Here is a 20,980-nt window from a genome sequence, read left to right as displayed (position 1 = left end):
GAATCTGCTTCTTATATTGCTACTCATAAAGTATTTTTTGTCATTTGACACAAGCATTTGCAAGATAACATATCCCTATGAATAAAGGGAAGAGGCAATGGAGTATGCTGAAACAAAGGAACATTTTTTTTTTTTTAAAGAGAACTCATTAAATTAATCTTACTTGGTTCTTGGGGTGGCTAAGCTTAGAAAATCAGGCTCAGAACATCTGTTGCATTAAAGAATCTGTAATTCAAGGCAAAAGAATAAAAATGGAGACCAAATATTACTACAGCCCATTTGGCTGAAACCCATGGGCTCTTTCAGGTGTGGGGGTGGGGGAAGGAGAGGGCTGTGCAAGTCTGCCTACATCTTTAATTTGCAGTGGCTTGGTTCATGGCATAATCCATATACTCAGCAGTAAGAGATAGCATGCTTCATTGCTTAGGAGACCAGAGAATAGTGGCTAGATCTCTGTTAATGGAGGCGTTTCTGGCCTCTTGTGCTTCCCACTTTGAGAAGCTGATTATTGCTTTATTGGGTCCAGGCTTTTCAGGACCACGGACAGCTCTGACATAGCAGGGAGCATCTCCTGCCTCTGTTCTTCCACTCGTAGAATTTTAGAAAAAAAATAGACCTGAAATATTAACTATTTCACACCTCCACTTTACAGATGAGAAAAACAATACTCATAAAAGTTACATAGATGCAGAAGTCACACGCTTAAATCCTAAAACTAGTCTCTGCTGTGACATAGCACAGTGCAAGGAAAGGATCATTTAGAGCAAGTGGGTTTAAAACCATTCTACCTCTTAACAGCTGTATGAAACTTGAGTTTCAGTTTTCTCACTCTGTAAAATATGTGTAAAGATGTAGTCCATACATATTTGTGAGGATCAGAGGTAAAGCAGGTAAAATGGCTAGCACAACTTGACAAAGAGTAAGGACTCTATAAATGATAGTCAATGAGATCAACACTCAACCCACACAAATGTACTGAGGAAACACTAAGTGCAAAATGCTATCCAATGTGCTCTTGGCACCCCCAAATTAATGAGACTGAATTCTAGAATGCTCAGAGTGCTGCCTGACTGCTTGCAAGCCATATACTTCCCTTTAGGGCAAGCAGTTTCAAAGCTAATCATGCTCTCATCTTTTATTCTTAGATCATACAGTTTAACTATTAGAAAACCATATTTACATAACTGGGTTTTTGGACTAGGATTTGGCAACCCTGGCAAACTTGACCCTTCTGCTGGTCTCAAAACCTTGTTCTATTGCCTTCTAGACAATGAGCTCTCAGTCTCTCCTCTATATTTCTCTCTCTTTCTCATAGATAGTATTGGTTATCACTAATATCTATTCTCCCCTTTTCCCATCTATCCTTTCCTCTTTTTGTGAGATGTTTACTGAGCACCTGCTGTGTGCAAAATACCATGTGAGAAGGCAAACATAGTTTCTGGCTTTGTGAAGCTTCCATCTGAAAAATAAGGCAAGCATTAAATAAGCAATTACCATGAAGTAGGGGTGTATCACCTAAAGATGTTCCTGTTTCACAGAAGTGAAAAGTACCACTTTCTTATAACGAGTTAAGGGCTCTTATCCAAACTGAAGAAAAGTGACATAGGAAATTATTATTATGATAATAGCCTGGTTGTTACCACTACAATGCTTGTATAATGGCAAAACCCAGCATTTCAAACCTCATAAAATGCAATATAGGATTTTTCTTAGGGCTGTCTACTTTTTCCTTCACTGGGGGGAAAAACACGTCAGAATGGGGTCTTTTTAAAATATGTCTAACACAAAAAAGAAAAATCTTCTAGAAGTACATTAAAATACATGTCACAGTCTGGGCACAATAGCTCTCACCTGTAATCCCAGCACTTTGGAAGGCTGAGGTGGATAGATGATGAAGTCAGTAGATAGAGACCATCTTGGCCAACATGGTGAAACCCCATCTCTACTAAAATACAAAAAATGAGGCAGGTGTGGTGGGGCATGCCTATAGTCCCAGCTACTCAGGAGGCTGAGGCAAGAGAATCAGTTGAACTCGGGAGGTGGAGGTTGCAGTGAGCCGAGATCGTGCTACTGCACTCCAGCCTGGTGACAGAGCAAGACTCCAACTCAAAAAAAAAAAAAAAAGTCACAAAATTCTACACCGGGCTAATAATCACATTGGAATGTGCACAAAAGAGTTGGTAGTTCTGTCTGGAATGAATGTTTGGGAGTTGTTGATTCTATGATTAATGCAGATGCTGAGCATGTACATTATATGTGCTGTTCTACGTTGGAAGTATGCTACTTAATTTATTGCATAAATGCTGTATCTAAGACTTATTATGAGAGCACATCCAGTATTAATAAGGATTTGTGTGCAAATCTTCATCCTCGAACTTTAAGAGCATTAATTAATACATTCAGCCCCCTGTGGAAGGAGGTGAGTTCTCTCTCCCTATTTTTGGAGACTCAGGATTATGTTCACTTCACCTTAGGGCGCTAAGCAAAGTAGTGATGAAACTTGGGTATTAAAAATGTAAAATTATTATCTTCAGTTTCTGTAGGAGCCTTTAAGTATGTCTTCCTCCACTCTCTTCACCTTTTACTCTCTTCTCTTTCTACTTTTCCTCACCTCAGTTTGAAAACAAAGTATGTTAAGAAATCAACAGAAGAGAAAGAAGTAAAACTGAAAAGAAAAAATATTTTCTTTGTAAATAATTCACAGTAACTTACAAGACACCTACTTTTTCTCCCCATGATTTATTACTTTTTTACTAAAAATGATTAATTTTTTTAGTCAGGCACGGTGGCTCACACCAGTAATCCCAGCACTTTGGGAGGCTGAGGTGGGTGGATCATGAGGTCAGGAGATCCAGATTGTCCTGGCTAATATGGTGAAACCCAGTCTCTACCAAAAATACAAAAAAATTAGCCGGGCATTGTGGCATGTGCCTGTAATCCCAGCTACTCTGGAGGCTGAGGCAGGAGAATCGCCTGAACCCAGGAAGCAGTGGTTGCAGTGAGCCAAGATCTCGCCACTGCACTCCAGCCTGGGCAACAGAGCAAGACTCAAATAAACAAAAAGATTAATAAGAGCTACCATGTGTTGAGTGTCTTATTTCTGTGCATTTTGCCATACACCAGGAATGAAGATTTTTTTAATGAAAAAGACAAGATCTTTGCCTTCAAGGAATTTATAGTATATTGGAAAGGCAACTTTGGAACAGGTAACTGATGTAATGTGGAAAATATGATAGTTGTACTCACAGGGTGTAAATGTAGCGTAGTGAAAAGGCATTTGACCTCATGTAAATCAGCCATGGAAGAGTTCCTAGAGGAGACGAAATCTGGACAGTCTTATGAGATGACTAGGCTTGCCAGGGTGTAAATGGGGAGAGGCATTCCAGGCCAAGAGACTATGTGGGCACCAGCAAGGAGGTCTGGACCAGCATGGTGTGCAGGGAGGTCAGGGATGGGTGGGGTGAGAGGCAGAGTGAGGAAGCAGCAAATTGTTGATCTTTGTTACAACATAAAGATAAAGGCGAAGAGTGATAGCAGTTAAATTTAGAGCATGGATAGAAGCCAACCCCATAGCAAAGCGGAAGCCATCATTTCCCCCCAGAGGTTCTGTATTATCTATATTGTACACATTTTATGGAACAAAACTGCATTCCCAAATATATTTTTCATAAAATTTATTTCTCTCATCTGAGCCTCTAATGGCACCAGCAGCTACAGTTTTTCCAGATTCTAAATGAGATAAGGATTTTTCTGCCTATTCACTCATCCTATGAATATTGATGTCAAGCACTGCACTGGGTGATAGGAAGTGAAAGCTGATGAAATCACACTACCCTCGAGGAGCCCATGATCCAGCAGGAGGAGAAATAAGAACAGCAGTGATTCTCAGACTCTGGGCCACACGCTGCTAGACCTATACTCAAGGTGTTACCGGAGTGCAGAAGAGGAGTGTGTTGATTGGTTCGGGCTGCCATAACAAAGTCCCACAGCCTGGGTGGCTTAAATGACAGACATTGATTTTTTTTTTTCTCACAGTTCTGGAGGCTGAAAGTTTAAGATGAAGGTGTCTGCAGGGTTGGTTTCTCCTGAGGCCTCCCTCCTCATCTTGTATATGGATGGCCTTTCCTCTGTGAGAACACATCCCTCTGTGAGTGTCCCTTTGTGTGTCCAAATTTCTTCTTATGAGGACACCATTCAGTTTGGATCAGGGCCCACCCTAACAGCCTCATCTTAATTTAGTCATCTCTTGAAAGGCCCTATCTCCACATACGGTCTTCTTCCAAGGTACTGGGGGTGGGGGCTTCAGCGTATGTGTTGGAGGAGTCATAATTCAGCAACCCCCCGCAAGGGGCATTTGACAACTTGGGGCTGAGTGGGGTCAGGAAAGACCTCCAAGGAGAGAGGTTTGAACTTGCTCCTGGAAGCAAGTGGAGAAACCGCTGAGGAGCTTTAGTGAGTGAGAAATGTGACGGAAGCCGTGTTTCAGGGAAATCCCCTCCTCACAGGGACAGCAGTGAGGAAGCTGCTACTGTGCAGGAAAGAGAGGACGGGGTTCTGAATGGAGACAGTGACAGGAGACAGGAGAGCTTTCAAAGATGTTTAGGAAGAGGATAAGCCAGACTCTATCTTCCAGGTGTGTGTGTGTGTGTGTGTGTGTGTAAGTGGGAGTAAGAAAGGGGAGGAGTAAGATAAAATAATGCTTTTCTCAACCTTCTTGTCAATAGGTTCAGAACAACTGGAACAAGAGGTGCCCTGATAGCTCTGTTAATTGTTTGACTCAGAATTAGTTGCACTGATGTACAACACAGCACCAACAAAAGAATAAGTACTGTTAGTGTAATGGGATGAATTTTGTTCCCCCAAAATGTATATGCTGAAGGCCTAAGCTCCTACCTTAAAATATGACTGTCTTTGGAGATTAGGGCCTTTAAAGAGGTAATTAAAGTCAAAGGAGTTTGTCAAGGTGGGCTCTACTCCAAGATGACAGGTGTCCCTGTCAGAAAAGGAAATTTGGACACGTAAAGAGACATGATGGATGCGGCTCACAGAGGAGAGGCCATGTGAGGACACGGGGAGAACGCAGCCATCTACAAGTCAAGGAGAGAGGCCTCAGGAGAATCCAACCCTGCAGACACCTTCATCTTAGACTTTCAGCCTCCAGAACCAGAAAAAAATCAATGTCTGTCGTTTGAGCCACCCAGGCTGTAGTACTTTGTTATGGCAGTCTAAACAGACTAATACAATCAGTAAACAGATTTTTCAGATAACTAAAATCTATTCATTTAAGTGTAACAACTTTGAAAATATTTAGTTATTTTGTAAAGGCATATGTCTAAGCTGTATCTATAAATGGCAACACAGTCTCCCTTCAGCATCCACAGGGGATTGGTTCCATGATCTTTGGGGACAGCGAAATCTGTGGATGCTCAAATTCCTTAATGAAAATGGCATGGTTTCTGCCTATAACTGACACACATCCTTCTGTAGACTTTATATCATCTCTAGACCTGGCGCAGTGGCTCACACCTGTAATCCCAGCACTTTGGGAAGCCAAGGTGCATCAATCACATGAGGTCAGGAGTTCACGATCAGCCTACCCAACATGGTGAAATCCTATCTCTACTAAAAATACAAAAAAAAAATTTAGCTGAGCATGGTGGCACATGCCTGTAGTCTCAGCTACTCAGGAGGCTGAGGCATGAGAATTGCTTGAACCTGGGAAGGTGGAGGCTGTAGTGAGCCAAGAGCACGCCACTGCACTCCAACCTGGGTGATAGCATGAGACTGTCTCAAAAAATAAATAAATAAATCATCTCTAGGTTGTCTATAATACCTAATGCAATGTAAATACTATGCAAATGGTTGTTACACTATATTATTTATGGGATAATGACAAAAAAGTCTGTGCATGTTCAGTACAGACACAATGTTTTTTTCTGAATATTTTTGATCTGTAGTTGGTTGAATTCTGAAATGTAGAACCAGTGGATACAGAGGGCCGACTGTGTAATGAGCATGCTTGAACTCCTTGTTGATAGCGTCAGCTCTGTCTTGGCCTGTGTTTGTTTGTTTATTAGAGACAGGCTCTTGCCCTGTCACCCAGGCTGGAGTGCAGTGGTGCCATCACACCTCACTGTAACCTCCAGCTTTTAGGCTCAAGCGATCCCCACATCTCAGCTTCCCAATTAGCTGGGACCACAGCCACACACCATGATGCCTGGCTAAGTTTAAACATTTTTTTTTTAGAGATGGGGTCTCACTGTGTTGTCCAGGCTGGTCTCACACTCCTGGGCTCAAGTGATCCTCCTGCCTTGGCCTCTAAAAGTGCTGGGATTACTGGTGTGAGCCACCATGCCTGTAATCGCTTGTGTTTTTATAGCAGACCATGTGAGGTATTGCTATGCCATCAGAGGGCTCAGAATACCTTCCTCCCTCTCCCTGGGCAGCCCCTGGATGCTGCGCTTGTTGAGGACCTTTGTTGTTGGTGGTCTTTAGGGTTTATTTTGGTTTTGTCTTGGGTTCTTCCCACTCTGTCAGGCTGCCATTTCCTTCTGCTTTTTGTGTGCCTGCCTCTAGAAGCCTTCCGCCTTCTTCTTAATGTGGCTTTTAAGTGCCTGTGAGTTGGATACCAACGTTTTTTTCTTTGAGACAGTCTTCTTCTGTCGCCCAGGCCAGAGTACATTGGCGCAATCTCAACTCACTGCAACCTCTGGCTTCTAAGTTCAAGTGATTCTCCCGCCTAAAACTCCCAAGTAGCTGGGACTACAGGAGCACGCCACCATGCCTGGCTAATTTTTGTATTTTTAGTAGAGATGGGGTTTTGCCACATTGACCAGGCCAGACTTAAACTCTTGACTTCATGTGATCCACCCACCTTAGCCTCCCAAAGTGCTGGGATTATAGGTGGGAGCCACCATGCCCAGCCTGGGTAAGCACATTTAATGGAATTTGGTATAAAGGAAGAGTAAATAGGCCCTGAAGGAGGGCCTGAAGAGCAATGTATATGGATTTCTGTGCACAGATTTGGTGACATTTCTTAACTCCTCAGAGAACATTTTAATTCCCTTCCTAGATTTTGGCAGCATGGCAGATACTTGAGATTGCCATCTAAATGACTTTTAGATAAGCGAGATGTTGCTTTTTTGGCCCAAATGATGGAGAGTCCTGTGAAACGGTTTCCCAGGGGTCCCGATTGTGGGTTCATTTCTATTTCTCACCTGTGCTCCATCTGCCTCGGCAGAGGCTGTGGTTCAGCACGTGCCGGCTACTCTGTGAAGCCACTGTCAGGAACACTTCCTTTCTGCCTCCCAGACTGATGTTCTGCTGAATTTGTAACTCTCCTGGAAGACAGATGCAATTCATCTTCCTACATCTCTATAAAGATCCAGAAAGAGATGCTAATTTGTTAGAATTCATTCAGAACCATAACACAAATCAGGACCCATCAACCGGTAAGGCAGTTTTTTCAATGTCAAAACAAAATCTCAAGGACCAAAATTGAAGTTGAGCAAATTGGCCCGGGAGACAGTTGCCTCTGACTCTGGTTCTAATTGGGCTCTGGCTCCCAGGAGGTGGGGGACATGCCGGCACCTAAGGGGGAAGATGCTTAATCTCCCATGCTTTAATTTTAATCAAGTGATTAACCTCCTGTTTAACCCTGAGCGTAGCTGCATTCAGGCCCCGAGTACTGTTACCTCCGGCCTGTGCTCTGATCAAGCTTGTTTTATGGACTTCTAGGCAGCAGTCTCTGTAGACCAAGGAAGGAATAAAGTCGACAGGCCACGCTTTCAGTGGTCTGCACTGCTACCTGCAGAACCACAAACCCTTCTATCCTCCATGACTTTCTTGTGGTGCTTTGATTCTGACATGTACCTTACTCTGTCAGCAGACATGAAGAAAAGATGTTTAGAGAAAAGATATTTTATGGACAAATTACAGCCTAGATAAGCCAATTAACCATTTGAGGCAGTATTTTTACCCAAAGACACAGAAACAACAACAAAGTCTTTTTTTTTTAACAACAAAGTTTTAATAAATCCACTGAAAAGGAAACTTTTTTTTTTTTTTTTTTTTTTTGAGACGGAGTTTCGCTCTTGTTACCCAGGCCGGAGTGCAATGGCGCGATCTCAGCTCACCGCAACCTCCGCCTCCTGGGTTCAGGCAATTCTCCTGCCTCAGCCTCCTGAGTAGCTGGGATTACAGGCACGCGCCACCATGCTCAGCTAATTTTTTGTATTTTTAGTAGAGATGGGGTTTCACCATGTTGACCAGGGTGGTCTCGATCTCTTGACCTCGTGATCCACCCGCCTCGGCCTCCCAAAGTGCTGGGATTACATGAAAAGGAATTTTTTAAAAAAGAACAAGACTTTACTCCAGTGAGCAGTTTGCAAAACAGGGCTATAGAGCCTTTAGTACAGAACAAAGGTTCTATCCATGAGAACAAAGAGAAGGATTATCCTTCTTAGAGAAACTTCCCACCTAGGTTCTCCCTTGGGTCCACTATCCAAATGACGATGCAAGCTTGTTTAGTTCTGATTGGTAATGCCAGTGAAGGTCTATTGGTTAGCTCCAGGTGACAAAATGGGACTTTCCAGCAACCACCGATTCAGCGGGCATAAACAGGAACAGACAACTATGAAACTCCCAAAGTTACTTGATTGTGTGGTTTTTCCAGAAACCTCTGTAATCTCTAGTCAGCAAACGGGCTCTTGAGTCCATTTTGAATACAGTCCCAGTTAGCCACTCAGGATCCACTGAAGGATTGGCTTTCAGGGTTCACAAGAGAAAGTCAATCATCCTTCCCACTCTTCTTTGTCACAGACCCTAGCAGCTCTCCTGAGGCCCCGCCTCCTCTCCCCTGCTGAAACACTGACCCATAGGACTATCGCTGGGATTAATAGCAGGAGACTTGGCCATCTTGAGCAATTCATAGGCTTCTGGGGTCCTTAGAAATAATGTGAGGTGGTTGGACTCCTGAGGAGTCTGGTTTTCTTTTCCTTTTTTTTTTGAGATGGAGTCTAGCTTTGTTACTCAGGCTGGAGTGCAGTGGCATGATCTTGGCTCACTTCAACTTCTACCTGCTGGGTTTAAGTGATTCTCCTGCCTCAGCCTCCCGAGTAGCTGGGATTACAGGTGCCCACCACCATGCCCGGCTAATTTTTATAATTTTAATACAGACAGGGTTCCACTATGTTCATCAGGCTGGTCTCAAACTCCTGACTTCAGGTGATCCACCTGCCTCAGCCTCCCAAGGTGCTGGGATTACAGGCATGAGCGACCACGCCCAGCCCATATTTATTTCATAAAAGTTAAATACCTACTGTATATCATGTATTAATCTAAGTACTATGAGTGGGGTTGCTAAGATGAGTCAGACAGGGACCTTGCCTCCAAAGAGTGTGCAGTTTAGAATGTAGTGGGAGACATGAGAATTGTACATTCATACCTGCCACACCAGATCGAAAATGGTGAGTGTCGTGGTAGATTCACAATGGCCAACAGTTCTTTGCCTGGGGAGGTAAAGTGAAGTTCTCCTGCCCTTGAATCTGATTGGGTCCTGTGACATGTCTGAATCGACAGAGTGAGAGGCAGTGAAGCTGTGTGACAGCTGAGGCAGCCCTCAAGAGATGTACATCTTCTCCTTTTGCAACTTGGAATGCACCATGTAAAAGTCTCAAAAGCAGTTTAACTTCTGTGAGACTGCCATGCTATGAGGAAGCCCAAGTTAGCCACATGGAGAAAGAGGCTGCATGGAGGATCACTGAGTTGCCAGAGCTGGGGGAAGCCCTTGTGGCGTACAGCCCTGCTCAGCCCCTAGCAGGCCTCGTCCATGTGGCTGTACCCATCATGCAGCTGACCTACCACCACATGAGCCCACAGAACCACAAGCAAATAGAAGCATTCCTAGTAAGCTGTTGTGGCTTGGGGTGAGTTGTTACGCAGCTCTGGATAACCACCATAGGTGTCCTCAGGGAGACACAGAGCTCAGAGATGAGTGTCTAAAGCAGTGCTCTCGGAAACATTTTATTCTCCAAAGAGAGACAAAACCCCTCAGTTTTCCATTCAATGCCCACTTTGAAGGTGCCAGAGCCTAAGCAGAACTGACAAAAATAAGGCCCATGCCTCAAGATGGCAATACTCTATAGTGTTTATTGTTATTTGGATACCCGGAGCAACTTTTCTACTAAAAAATGAATCCTGGGAAAATAAACAAACAAACAAATTCTTGTCACATTTATAGAAAGTACATAGTGAAGTATTTATAGGTCAAGGGGCAAAATATATGCAATTGACTCTGATCCTCAAATACTTAAAAATAGTCTCTCTTTAATGTAATATGTAATTATAGGTAATATATAATATAATCATACATTAGTGAGTGCACAAACAAAGCAAATGGTGCAAAATATTAATAGGTGAAACTGGGAGATGTGGAGGTTTGATGTATTATACTTATCCTTGCAATGTTCTATAGGCTTGAAATTACATATTTCCAAATTAAAAGTTACTAAAAGATAAATCCTGATATATACAAATTTATCCTTGTAGCTAAATAGCTATCTTCACCTAGTGTTTACCTGTGGATGATAGTGGCCTGGAGAAGCCATTCAACCTTTCTGAGCTACTGGGTTTCTACTGATAGAAAGGAAGCCACCACATTTCCTGGGGTCCTCTCTAGCACCCAATGGACAAGCTGACCCTAAATGTTATTAACTCAGGTTAGGAAACAGTGCTCAGGTGAGCTTTATGTGTCGTGCATGTTTATCTTGGCTCCCCAGTTAGCTGTAAAGCCCCAGCAGGAACCAGATCACTAGTAAAGTGGCCATCATTCATTTACGCATTCATTCATTCCTGTACTCTTTTAATTTCACCCAACGTTTATTGGATTACTTCTCTAATCATCCGTCTAGCCTGTCTCTCTCGTAGAACAGAATAATGTCAAACATTAAATACATATTAAGGATGCTAAGTTTCATGGCCACTGTCTGAACCCCAACTTTGGCCTGCAGATTGGTCACTGAGAGGAAGGAAGAAGGGTATTCCAGATGGCTGTCAGACCCTGCTTGCCCCCACAAATGGAAAAGTAAACCCCATCCCTCACTCTGCAGACAGAAGAACACCGGCTTTTGTCTGGTAGAGCCACTGAACACTGTTGGGTTTTTTTTTTTTTTTTTTTTTTTTTTTTGAGATGGAGTCTTGCTCTGTCTCCCAGGCCGGAATGCAGTGGCTCAATCTCAGCTCACTGCAACCTCCGCCTCCTGGGTTCAAGTGATTTTGCTGCCTCAGCCTGCCAAGAATCTAGGATTACAGGCATGTACCACTACCATGCCCAGCTTATTTTTGAATTTTTAGTAGAGACGGGGTTTCACCAGGTTGGTCAGGCTGGTCCCAAACTCCTGACTGGTGATTTGCCCACTTCCACCTCCCAAAGTGCTGGGATTATAGGCATAAGCCAATGTGCCTGGCCGAACTCTGCTGGTTTAACTGAATGTTCTACATACCCCTAATCCCCACCCTCATCCTCGTGGCTCATGATGGTTCTACAATATTTTAACCAGGCATAGCTGTAAAGTTTGGGGATCATGATTTGACCTGCGCTACATCCTAATTTGTGATTTAGCCAGCAGTGTTCCTGTTTAATATTTTTATGTTAATGAGCGACTGCATGGTTCCCATTTCATATAATTTCCATGGGAAGAGTGCTTTTGTGAGCTCCTTGGTTCTGATCCACGCTATCCTCTACAACCTTAATCTGGGATTTTTCAGACTTGTTTTCCAAGAAGCAGAGACTTGTCTAGTGCAATCAGTGGCAGCCTTAATTGGAATCTCAGTCTCCTAACATCTCCCCGCTGGTTAGTGCTACTTTAAGAAAAAGGCTGCTCAAAGCAAGGCTGCAGGCTACCGTGTGTGTGTTTGAAGAAGAGTAAAAACAGATGACATTCACGTGATGGAAATAGGCTTAGAGTTGGGATTTCTTTTACTTTCAAGTGTTTCTAGTGTTTAAGCACATTTAGTCCAGGCAGGAGACAATTCAACAGCTCTGTAACCTCACCTCCTGCTGCTCACAGTCCCAGACACTTCCTCTTCCCTTCTCCTCTCCTCCTGCAGCTTTGGGCTGCTGCTGCTCCTGGGGAGAAAGAAGAGGCCAAGAAGTGAAGAAGAAAAGGCGTGAAGTCCTTGCCTATGCCTATGTCCTGAGGTTTTGCCTAGGTTGTCTTCTAGGGTTCCTTTGTAGGGACATGAATGAATCTGGAAACCATCATTCTCAGCAAACTGACACAAGAATAGAAAATCAAACACTGCATATTCTCAGTCGTAGGTGGGTGTTGAACAATGAGAACGCAGGGACAGAGGGAGGTGAGCATCACACACTGGGGTCTGTAGGGGGGCTAGGGGAGGGATAGCAGGGAAAGGGGAGGTTGGGGAGAGAAGACATGTGGAGAAATGTCAGATATAGGTGACGGGGGGATGGAGGCAACAAACCATATTACCATGTATGTACCTATGAAACAATCCTGCATGATCTGTACACCCAGAACCTAAAGTACAATTGGAAAAAAAAAAAAAAAAATTAAAAAATTAAAAAAAAGAAAAGGCAGATTGGGGATAGAGTGAATGTAAAGAAGAAAAAGCTAATCGGTGCTTGCCTTCCCTTCTGCCTTATAGTGAGAAAAATAGCTGCTATTCCTTTAATTTAACTCTAACCTCTCTGGCAAAGGTGGGAAAATATTTCACACAGCAAAGCTTTTCTTGGCATTTGCCATTTAAAGCAGAGGTGAGGGGCATTATGTGGGGAAAGCATTCTTGCTTTTTCCCTTCCATTCCTGGAGAAGAGAATTCATGTGCGTTAACAACAAAAAAGAAAAAATCAAGTAAAAAAAAAAAAAACCTTCAATATGTTGTGTTACTAGAGGCAGGCCCTAAGAAATTCTCTAAAACAAAGTGGATTGGAGGGGCTGATACACAATGAATCAGAAATACTGCCCAAAAGAAAAATGGACAGAAGAGAATACTGCAAAGATTACCTGCCTGAAAATCCTCTGCTCCTGCAACATGAATCACCCAGGGCACACCATCTGGTGAGCTGCGAAGGCAGCTTTAAGGAAATGCACCTGCTGTCATTTACATCTTAATTATTGTATTTTATGGGACTTTAAATTTTATTGAAATACAAATTTGTTTACCCAAATTTCTCTTTGCCATATGGCTCAATAATTGGGCCTGTCTCATAAACTTCATGGAGTCGGGATGAAGCATAATTGTGTCCCATATCACATGTTATTCCAGGAATAACAAGGTCCCAGTCATCGAGGTCCAGTTCTGTCTTGGGAACCAGCCTCGAGGACTTAAAACACCGTTTGGAAATCTCTCCCCAGAAGTACCCTCCACCCACCGCTCTCAAATCATGTGAATAATCTGTATTGATCTTAAAATGGACAGAAATTGTAGCAAGATCGCTCCTCCTGGCTGGGCAGGGAAGGGTTCTCTCTTTTGAGGCTTGCTCATTCTTGACAAAGGAAGATTTCATTTTGTCATCATAGAAGAAAACAATTTTGCTTTCTTCTGAAATGGCATATTTTCTGGTGAAATAGAAGGATCCTTCTACTCTGCAAGAAGGAGGAGGCTTTTTAATAAGCCCAATGTTCCCTTTCTTCATTTAGAAATTCTCTCCTGGTGATCTTCAGAATTAGTCTGAGGACCCCAGGGTTTCTTGAAAGCGAAGAACCCCGGGTGTTCTCCCTCACATTCTTATTTTATTTGTTCCAACCTGGTGCTGTCTGCAAAGAGAGGAGGGAAGGGAGTCCCAGCAATTTTCACCAGGAAGATAATTGTTCCTCCACTGTGTTAACAGGGAGAGGGGAGCTATCAGATGCAGCTCTGGGGAGCTAAAAACCAAGCTCAGAACAAACAGCAAAGGCTTCCTCGATTTACCCCAGACTGGAGCTGGGACTGCCATTCCCATTGCTGTAAGGGTTACCCCAAACTGGTCCCAGCAGCTGGAAAAGACTGGGCCCTTCAGGGAGCTTGTGGCCCAGAGCCAAAGCAAGTGATGGGCTGAAGTGAGCCATCCTTGGCCAGGGATTAAGGAGCTGGAAAGCAAGAAGGTACAGCCAAATTGATCCTAATTCTGGCTGCGTAGAGGTGGCTCTGGGATGCAGACCTTTGCAGGGGGTGGCTGCGCCTCAGGAACTGGCCATAGCTGTGTGTGTGCTGACCCTGGCAGAAGCTGGGGGCTTGCTCCAACATTCCCAACCAAGTATGAAGTCCAAGGGCCCGCCTCTCTTTCTCTGCCTTTCTTTTTTTTTTTTTTTTTTTTTTTTTTGAGACAGAGTTTCGCTCTTGTTACCCAGGCTGGAGTACAATGGCGCAATCTCGGCTCACCGCAACCTCCACCTCCTGGGTTTAGGCAATTCTCCTGCCTCAGCCTCCTGAGTAGCTGGGATTACAGGCATGCGCCACCATGCCCAGCTAATTTTTTTTTGTATTTTTAGTAGAGTTGGGGTTTCACCATGTTGACCAGGATGGTCTCGATCTCTTGACCTCATGATCCACCCGCCTTGGCCTCCCAATCTCTGTCTTTTTTATGTTACTTCTAGAGATGATATGGTGATGATGGTGATGGACAAAGATGATGACAAAAGTCATCTTTGGTTATTCTGTCAACTATTTAGTCACCTCATTATAAGGTAGGCAGTTTGGGAGATTATGCCTATTTCAGAATTTAAGAAACCAAAGGTCATGATTTATTCCAATCTCACAGGAATAGAGTCAGGATTCAAGCTATTTGGAGTGTATAACTCCACATCCTATGTTTTCATCCTAAAATCTCCCAAGAAAAACCCAGGGGCTGGCCTTTAAGAAATGTCTAGTCATAATGCTGAGAGTATGTTTAGCCTGCCGAGCGCAGGATTTTCAAGGTAAGGTCATATAACTCATAGTCTTCTGTTTATACTTTTTTATTTGACAAGTTCAAGGTTGCTTGGAAACAACTCGCAGAAGAAATGGAAAGCCCATATCACGTTTTTCAAAAATCCAAAAATCTAATTGAATTTATTACTCATATAGGAATGCTGGTTTTAAAATTCTATTTTTAGATAGCCTTCAGAAAGTTAGCTCCACTTCACTTGAACTAATGAAACTTACTGGAAATGACTTTGTCAATCTGCAAGTGTCTCAGAGGTCTCCTTAATTTTTCTGTTCAGCAGACAATGCCAGGAAGGAAACACGGGACATCATCCTTCCCTCGAGGTGCTTCTTATCTAGTTGGGATTGCTGGTACCATCACTAAACAAGAGTTAGTAGATGAAAAGAGCCCAGGAAGAAGTGAGTTAGGGGGTATGGACAGGCACACACAGGGATGTGAGCACATATTGACCACCACCTGATGGCTGGTGGGAAACTCAGGATGGGTGAGGGGCTGAATAGATGGATGGAAGAGCCAAGGTCATCGCAGACAAAGGAAATGCATGAGCTCATAAGCACCAGTGAGTGGGGTGGGGACGAAAGTGGAGGCTGAGGACAAGAAGTTTGGGTTGGCCTGGGAGGTTCCTAAAGGAAAGTAGAAAGTACGCTTGGAATGTCATACCAGGACAAGTGATGGCATGTCAAACAAACACCTGGGGTTTTCACTGACCAGGCACAGTGCAGAGCCCTGGAAAGTTTCTTGGAATGCTACATGATCAGATGGCTTATGCTGGAGTGGACCATGAGGAGGCCATTGGGCCAGAATGTCAGAGTAGTCAGTGAGCCGGACCAAGGAAAGAGCAATGAGAACAAAAAGAGGCAGGGAGATTGAGACACAGTGGCAACTGCTACCATGCGTTACCGGCTAAGGCTGCTGCAAGGCCCTGTTCAGGAAATCTCTGGGGTTCACTCGGGTTTGGGAAAACCTGAGACAGTCCTCTCAGACAGAAAAGGAGGTGAAGAACCAGAAAATAACCAGGACAGAAGGAAACAGAGCTTTTCCAGACATGGATTCTGCCATTTTGGACACTTCTTAGCCCCTCCTGCCTCTTCATCTTTAACTTCAAGCATACCATCCATCCATCCCTTGAGCCTGTCAGTGAATAAATATGTAGTAAGGGTCCAAAACAAGACAGAAGCCGTCCTGGCCTGTCTGAGCCACTTCACTGACTGACGTTTCCTCTGCAGCTCCTCCTCGGATCCTGCCCTTCTCTTGCCAAGGCTGGCATCTGAGGCTTAATTCCGAGGGCTTTTCTACTTTGTGTTGATCCTGGCTTTCTTATATAGTTATTTGTGTGATTCTCATCACCGTCAACTTGAAAGGAATTTTCAGGGCTAATTCTCAGGGCCACAAGCTTTGAGGATTGGCCACAGCAGGCTGAGTATCCCCCCAGCTTGGTGACCTGTCCCACTTCTGTTCCACCTGGTGGAAGGAATCATCCTTCTAAAGCAACCACCAAGGCTGTTTCTCTTTGTAGCTGCCTCAATAGTTCACAGCGGCCTCTCACAGTAGTTTGTAGTTTGTTATTAAAGGTTTAGACTATGTCAGCAGTTCTGCCTCTTGGGTGTTCTTCTGTACACACACTTATCCTGGTTCCATGGGTGGTTAACTTCCAACATCATCCATAGCTTCCATTCGGGGTTTACCTCCAAGGTGCCTGATCTGATGCTAGATGCTTTACTTTATTTGCAGGTATCAGCACAACGAAGGAAATGGCAGAGCAAGAATTTTAATCCACTGCCCCCCATTTTTTTTTTTTTTTTTGATATGGAGTCTCGCTCTGTTGCCTAGGCTGGAGTGCAGTGGCACAGTCTCAGCTCACTGCACTCACTACACCCTCACCTCCTTGGTTCAAGTGATTATTCTCTCTCAGCCTCCTGAGTAGCTGGGATTACAGGCATGTGCCACCATGCCTGGCTAATTTTTTTTATTTTTAGTAGAGGTGGGGTTTCAACATGTTGGTCAGGCTGGTCTCCAACTGCTGACCTCATGTGATCTGTCTGCCTCGGCCTCCCAAAGTGCTGGGATTATAGGCATGAGCCACCACACTCAGCCTAATCCACCATTTTAAGGGTGCTCTTGTAACCAGAGGATGGGAGCAGGTTGCAGGGATGTTCCAAAGACATTCACTGTTCCCCAATTGGATGTGTTTTCCTGAGTCCCTGGGCATCACTCACCCAAGAATGGGGAGAGAGCCCTGGTGGCATGGTGACCTTGTTCAAGTAAGTATTGGACCCAGAGAGTTTTGCAGAAAAGTGATTTATTAGGCAGAGAGAGAGAAAGCGAAAGAGAGAGAGAGAGAGTGAGAGAGAGATAGAGAGAGAGAAAGAGAGAGAGAGACAGAGAGAAGGCTCCCACTCTGCTGTGGGAGGGGATCGCAGAGAGGGAAATCTGTATAGGTAAGGGAGTAGGGGGAATTTAACCCTGGAGTTGCTTCCACCCCATTTAAGTTCTCGTCCAGTTAAAGGAGTTCTTCCAAACTTCCACTGGAGTGATTGATCTTTGACTCTGATGCTGGATTGGCTGCCTGGCTTGCAAAAGAGACCCTCCTTCCAGGGCTTTTGGTGGGCTCTGGAAGGAAGCTCACCTGGGCTGTCTACCCTTCCTGTGTGTGTGAAAGTCAGACAAAGAACTCTAGTTCCCGGATGGGGACATGAATGAAGGCAAGTTGGGCATGTCTCTGGGAAATTTCTGCCTTTGAAACCAAGCCCCTTGTGGACCTGGGAAGAGAAGTTAACACAGTCCCTCACCCTCTTCTCATTTACCTCTAAGTCATCAGTTACACCAGTTTTCAGCCGAGAATATCCCTGAAACTCTTGAGCGAAATGTTCCTGTCACTGCTCACATTTCATTTCTTCCTTGACGTCTTCCTATGAGGAAACAATGTCAGCGAATCAGGAAATGACCTGGAATCAGAACCTTTTTAGTTGGAAGGAACCTTAAAGATCATCTCTTTTCACCCACTCTTTTCACAAATGGGGAAACTGAAGCCTCCAAAATTAATTTGCTTTTTTCCAAGGCCACCAGCTATTGGGTGATGAAAGGGGCACTAGACGCCCATACCCCTGCCTCTGCCCCTGGAGAGAAGCAGATGCCGACCTCTCATCAGAGGCAGTTGGGGGCTGGGGCAGACCCTGTGAGATCTACCCATTCTTCCCACCTCCCTGATCGCTTGGCATTATTTATGTCTGATTTCCCAGCTAGTGCTTGTTGGTTGTGAGAATAAGTTTAAACGAGGTTTTCTGCCCAACTGCAATCTGGCTGACCTTTCTGCAACTTGCCTTCTCCAGATCCAGAAAATCTTTGAAGGAAAATTTACAATGAAGTTGACGTCTTTTAAAGGTTAGAACCTTGATTTTAGTTCCAAATCATTGCCATTTTATCTCAGCTTTGAAAATTTTCCAGATTTTCCATTTTATGAATACACTGCTGTCAAAACTACATAAAGAACCTAGAAATTGGTGTTAGAATTAGTCTGTATAACAACTAATGGAAATACTATGTATGTTCACACCAAGATATCTGCAAAGATGAGCGAAGACAACGCCCTGAACAGGGATTTTTTCCCATCTTCTCTGTAATTTGAGGTTGCGTGGTTAAATACTAAACAACCCACAGCTGCAAAAAGGAAGTTGAAGATAGTCTATAATTTTGCATGAAACACAACTCCAGAAAGGTTTGTGATTTTCGATAACAGCATTGTGACTCTGATTCTTTCCTTCTGTTGTGCTCTCCCTTTAACACAAGTCATAAAGGAGTCCGTGTTTTGAGGAATCAGAACCTCCAATGCAAGAACCGAAGAATGTTTTACTTGTCCACAGGCTGCAATTTTGCCATTTTAGATGCCTAAGACATTATCACCAAATGCTTCAGCAATAGCCTTAAATTAAGCCAAGGTGAGAAGGATATATTTTTGGTGGTCTTTCACTATCAGTAAATGTGCTTATATAATCAAAAAATTGTGTGGGCAGAAAGGTGGTCTGAAATGTATCAGGGCACAAAAGAACTTGGCATTTAAAAAATACCCAAACAGGCCAGGCGCAGCGGAGTGGCTCATGCCTATAATCCCAGCACTTGGTGAGGCTGAGGTGGCAGGATCACTTGAGGTCAGGAGTTTGAGACCAGCCTGGTCAACATGGTGAAACGCCATCTCTAATAAATATACAAAAATTAGCCAGACATGGTGGTGGTGCACACCTGTAATTCCAGCTACTCAGGAGGTTAAGACACGAGAATCCTTTGAACCTGGAGGCAGAGGTTGCAGTGAGCTGAGATTGCACCACTGCACTCCAGCCTGGGCAACGGGAGTAAGACTCTGTCACAAAAATAAATAAATAAATAAATAAAAATGAAGGAAATTTTATGGCCTAGAGTTTCTAATGGAAAAGACGCCAACAGTTAAAGAGGTTTCAAAATGTTTCCTTCACTTTGAAATTCCAGGGTTAGGCTCCACTACAGCTGCCGGAGATGACTTGGCATAGGTGACTGAATTGAGGAGCTGAGCCATCAAGGGCTAATGATGCTTCGCGCATGCATGTGCGTGAAGGTGGAGGCTAGAGACGGGTCACACGGCTTCCCTGAGCCAAGGACAGAGACTAACCCCTCAGGGGTTAGAGATGCTGTGGCAAGCACAAGGGAGTGCATGTTTTTCTTCCAAACTTCCTTGAGATTCTGATATATCTTGAAAGGGAAAAATCCTAAAAAGGTGGAGGAAATGAAACTGCAGAGAGTGAGCTCAGGGAAGCAAGAGAGAGCCGTCCTCCTCGAGTCCCTGCTCTCGGCTAAAGATCATATGAGTCCTGCGAGCTGGCCATGAAGGGCAGATGAGAAAGCCTGGCGGAACTCTCAGGAGGCACGAGGGATGCCTGGGAAGGCTCCTTTGAAACTAGAGACCCAGGGAGTTGCATTTCAAGATGAAAAAAATTCTCTTCCTCCATTCATCTTTTTAAAAAGAATATCAAATCACCCACCACCACCCCAGACAGTCCAGAGCCAATTAAGCTGCTTTTCTTCCTCTTCAAAGCCCAGGAGGAAAGAGACCTTGAATTTAAATATCTGTCATTTCTTCCCCTTTTATTCAGATGAGTTAAAAAAAGAAAACCCTGCTTTAGCCAAAATGATAGGGAATTCCCCAGACAAGAGGGTCTAGTTCATGTTTATATTTTAAAAGCCTATGCTATTATAATAGAACAAAACTCTTTAATCTGGTCTTCAAACTGCAAGAAGCCTTATTTTAGGAAGTTCATCATGTAAAATTTCTAGTGGCGGAGGTTTCTATTAGTCTAGGGGCTGCAGTAACAAAGTACTGCTACCGGGCGGCTTAGGTCAATTTATTAGCTCACAGTCTGGAGGCTGGAAGTCCAAAACTAAGGTGTCTGCAGGGTCTTGCTTCCTCTGACACCCTCAGGGGAGGATCTCTTCATGTCTCTTTGCTAGTTTGTGGGAGCTTCAGGTATCTTCTGGCATTCTCCGTGTGTGTGGTGTGTATGTGTGTCCATCCTTGTGTGTGTGTGTGTGTGTGTGTGTGTGTGTGTGTGTTTGAGACAAGGTCTCACTCTGTTGCCCAGGATGGAGTGCATTGCCATGAACATGAAAGGAATTTCCAAGGCTAATTCTCAGGACCACTACAGTCTTGATCTCCCAGATTCAAGTGATCCCCTGCCTCAGTCTCCCAAGTGGCTGGAACTACAGGCGTTCACCACCGTGCCCGGCTAATTTTTAAATTTTCTGTAGAGTCAAGGTCTCCCTATGTTGCCCAGGCTGGTCTCAAACTCCTGGCTTCAAGAGATCCTCCTGCTTTGGCCTCCCAAAGTGCTTAGATTATAGGCGTGAGCCACCATACCCAGCCTCTCCCTGTGTTTTCACTCTGTCTTCCCTCTCATGTTTGTGTCCACATATCCCCTTTCATAAGAATGCGTTGTTTAGGATTAGAGTCTACCCTAATGACCTCATTGTAACTTGATTACCTCTTTAAAGACCCTACCTATCTCCAAATGAGACTACACTCTGAAGAAT

Source organism: Callithrix jacchus, chromosome 5 (genome assembly GCF_049354715.1).
Source record: "Callithrix jacchus isolate 240 chromosome 5, calJac240_pri, whole genome shotgun sequence".
NCBI lineage: Eukaryota > Metazoa > Chordata > Mammalia > Primates > Cebidae > Callithrix > Callithrix jacchus.
The sequence above is the reverse complement of the archived record's forward strand: the minus strand, read 5'-3'. Positions refer to the sequence as shown.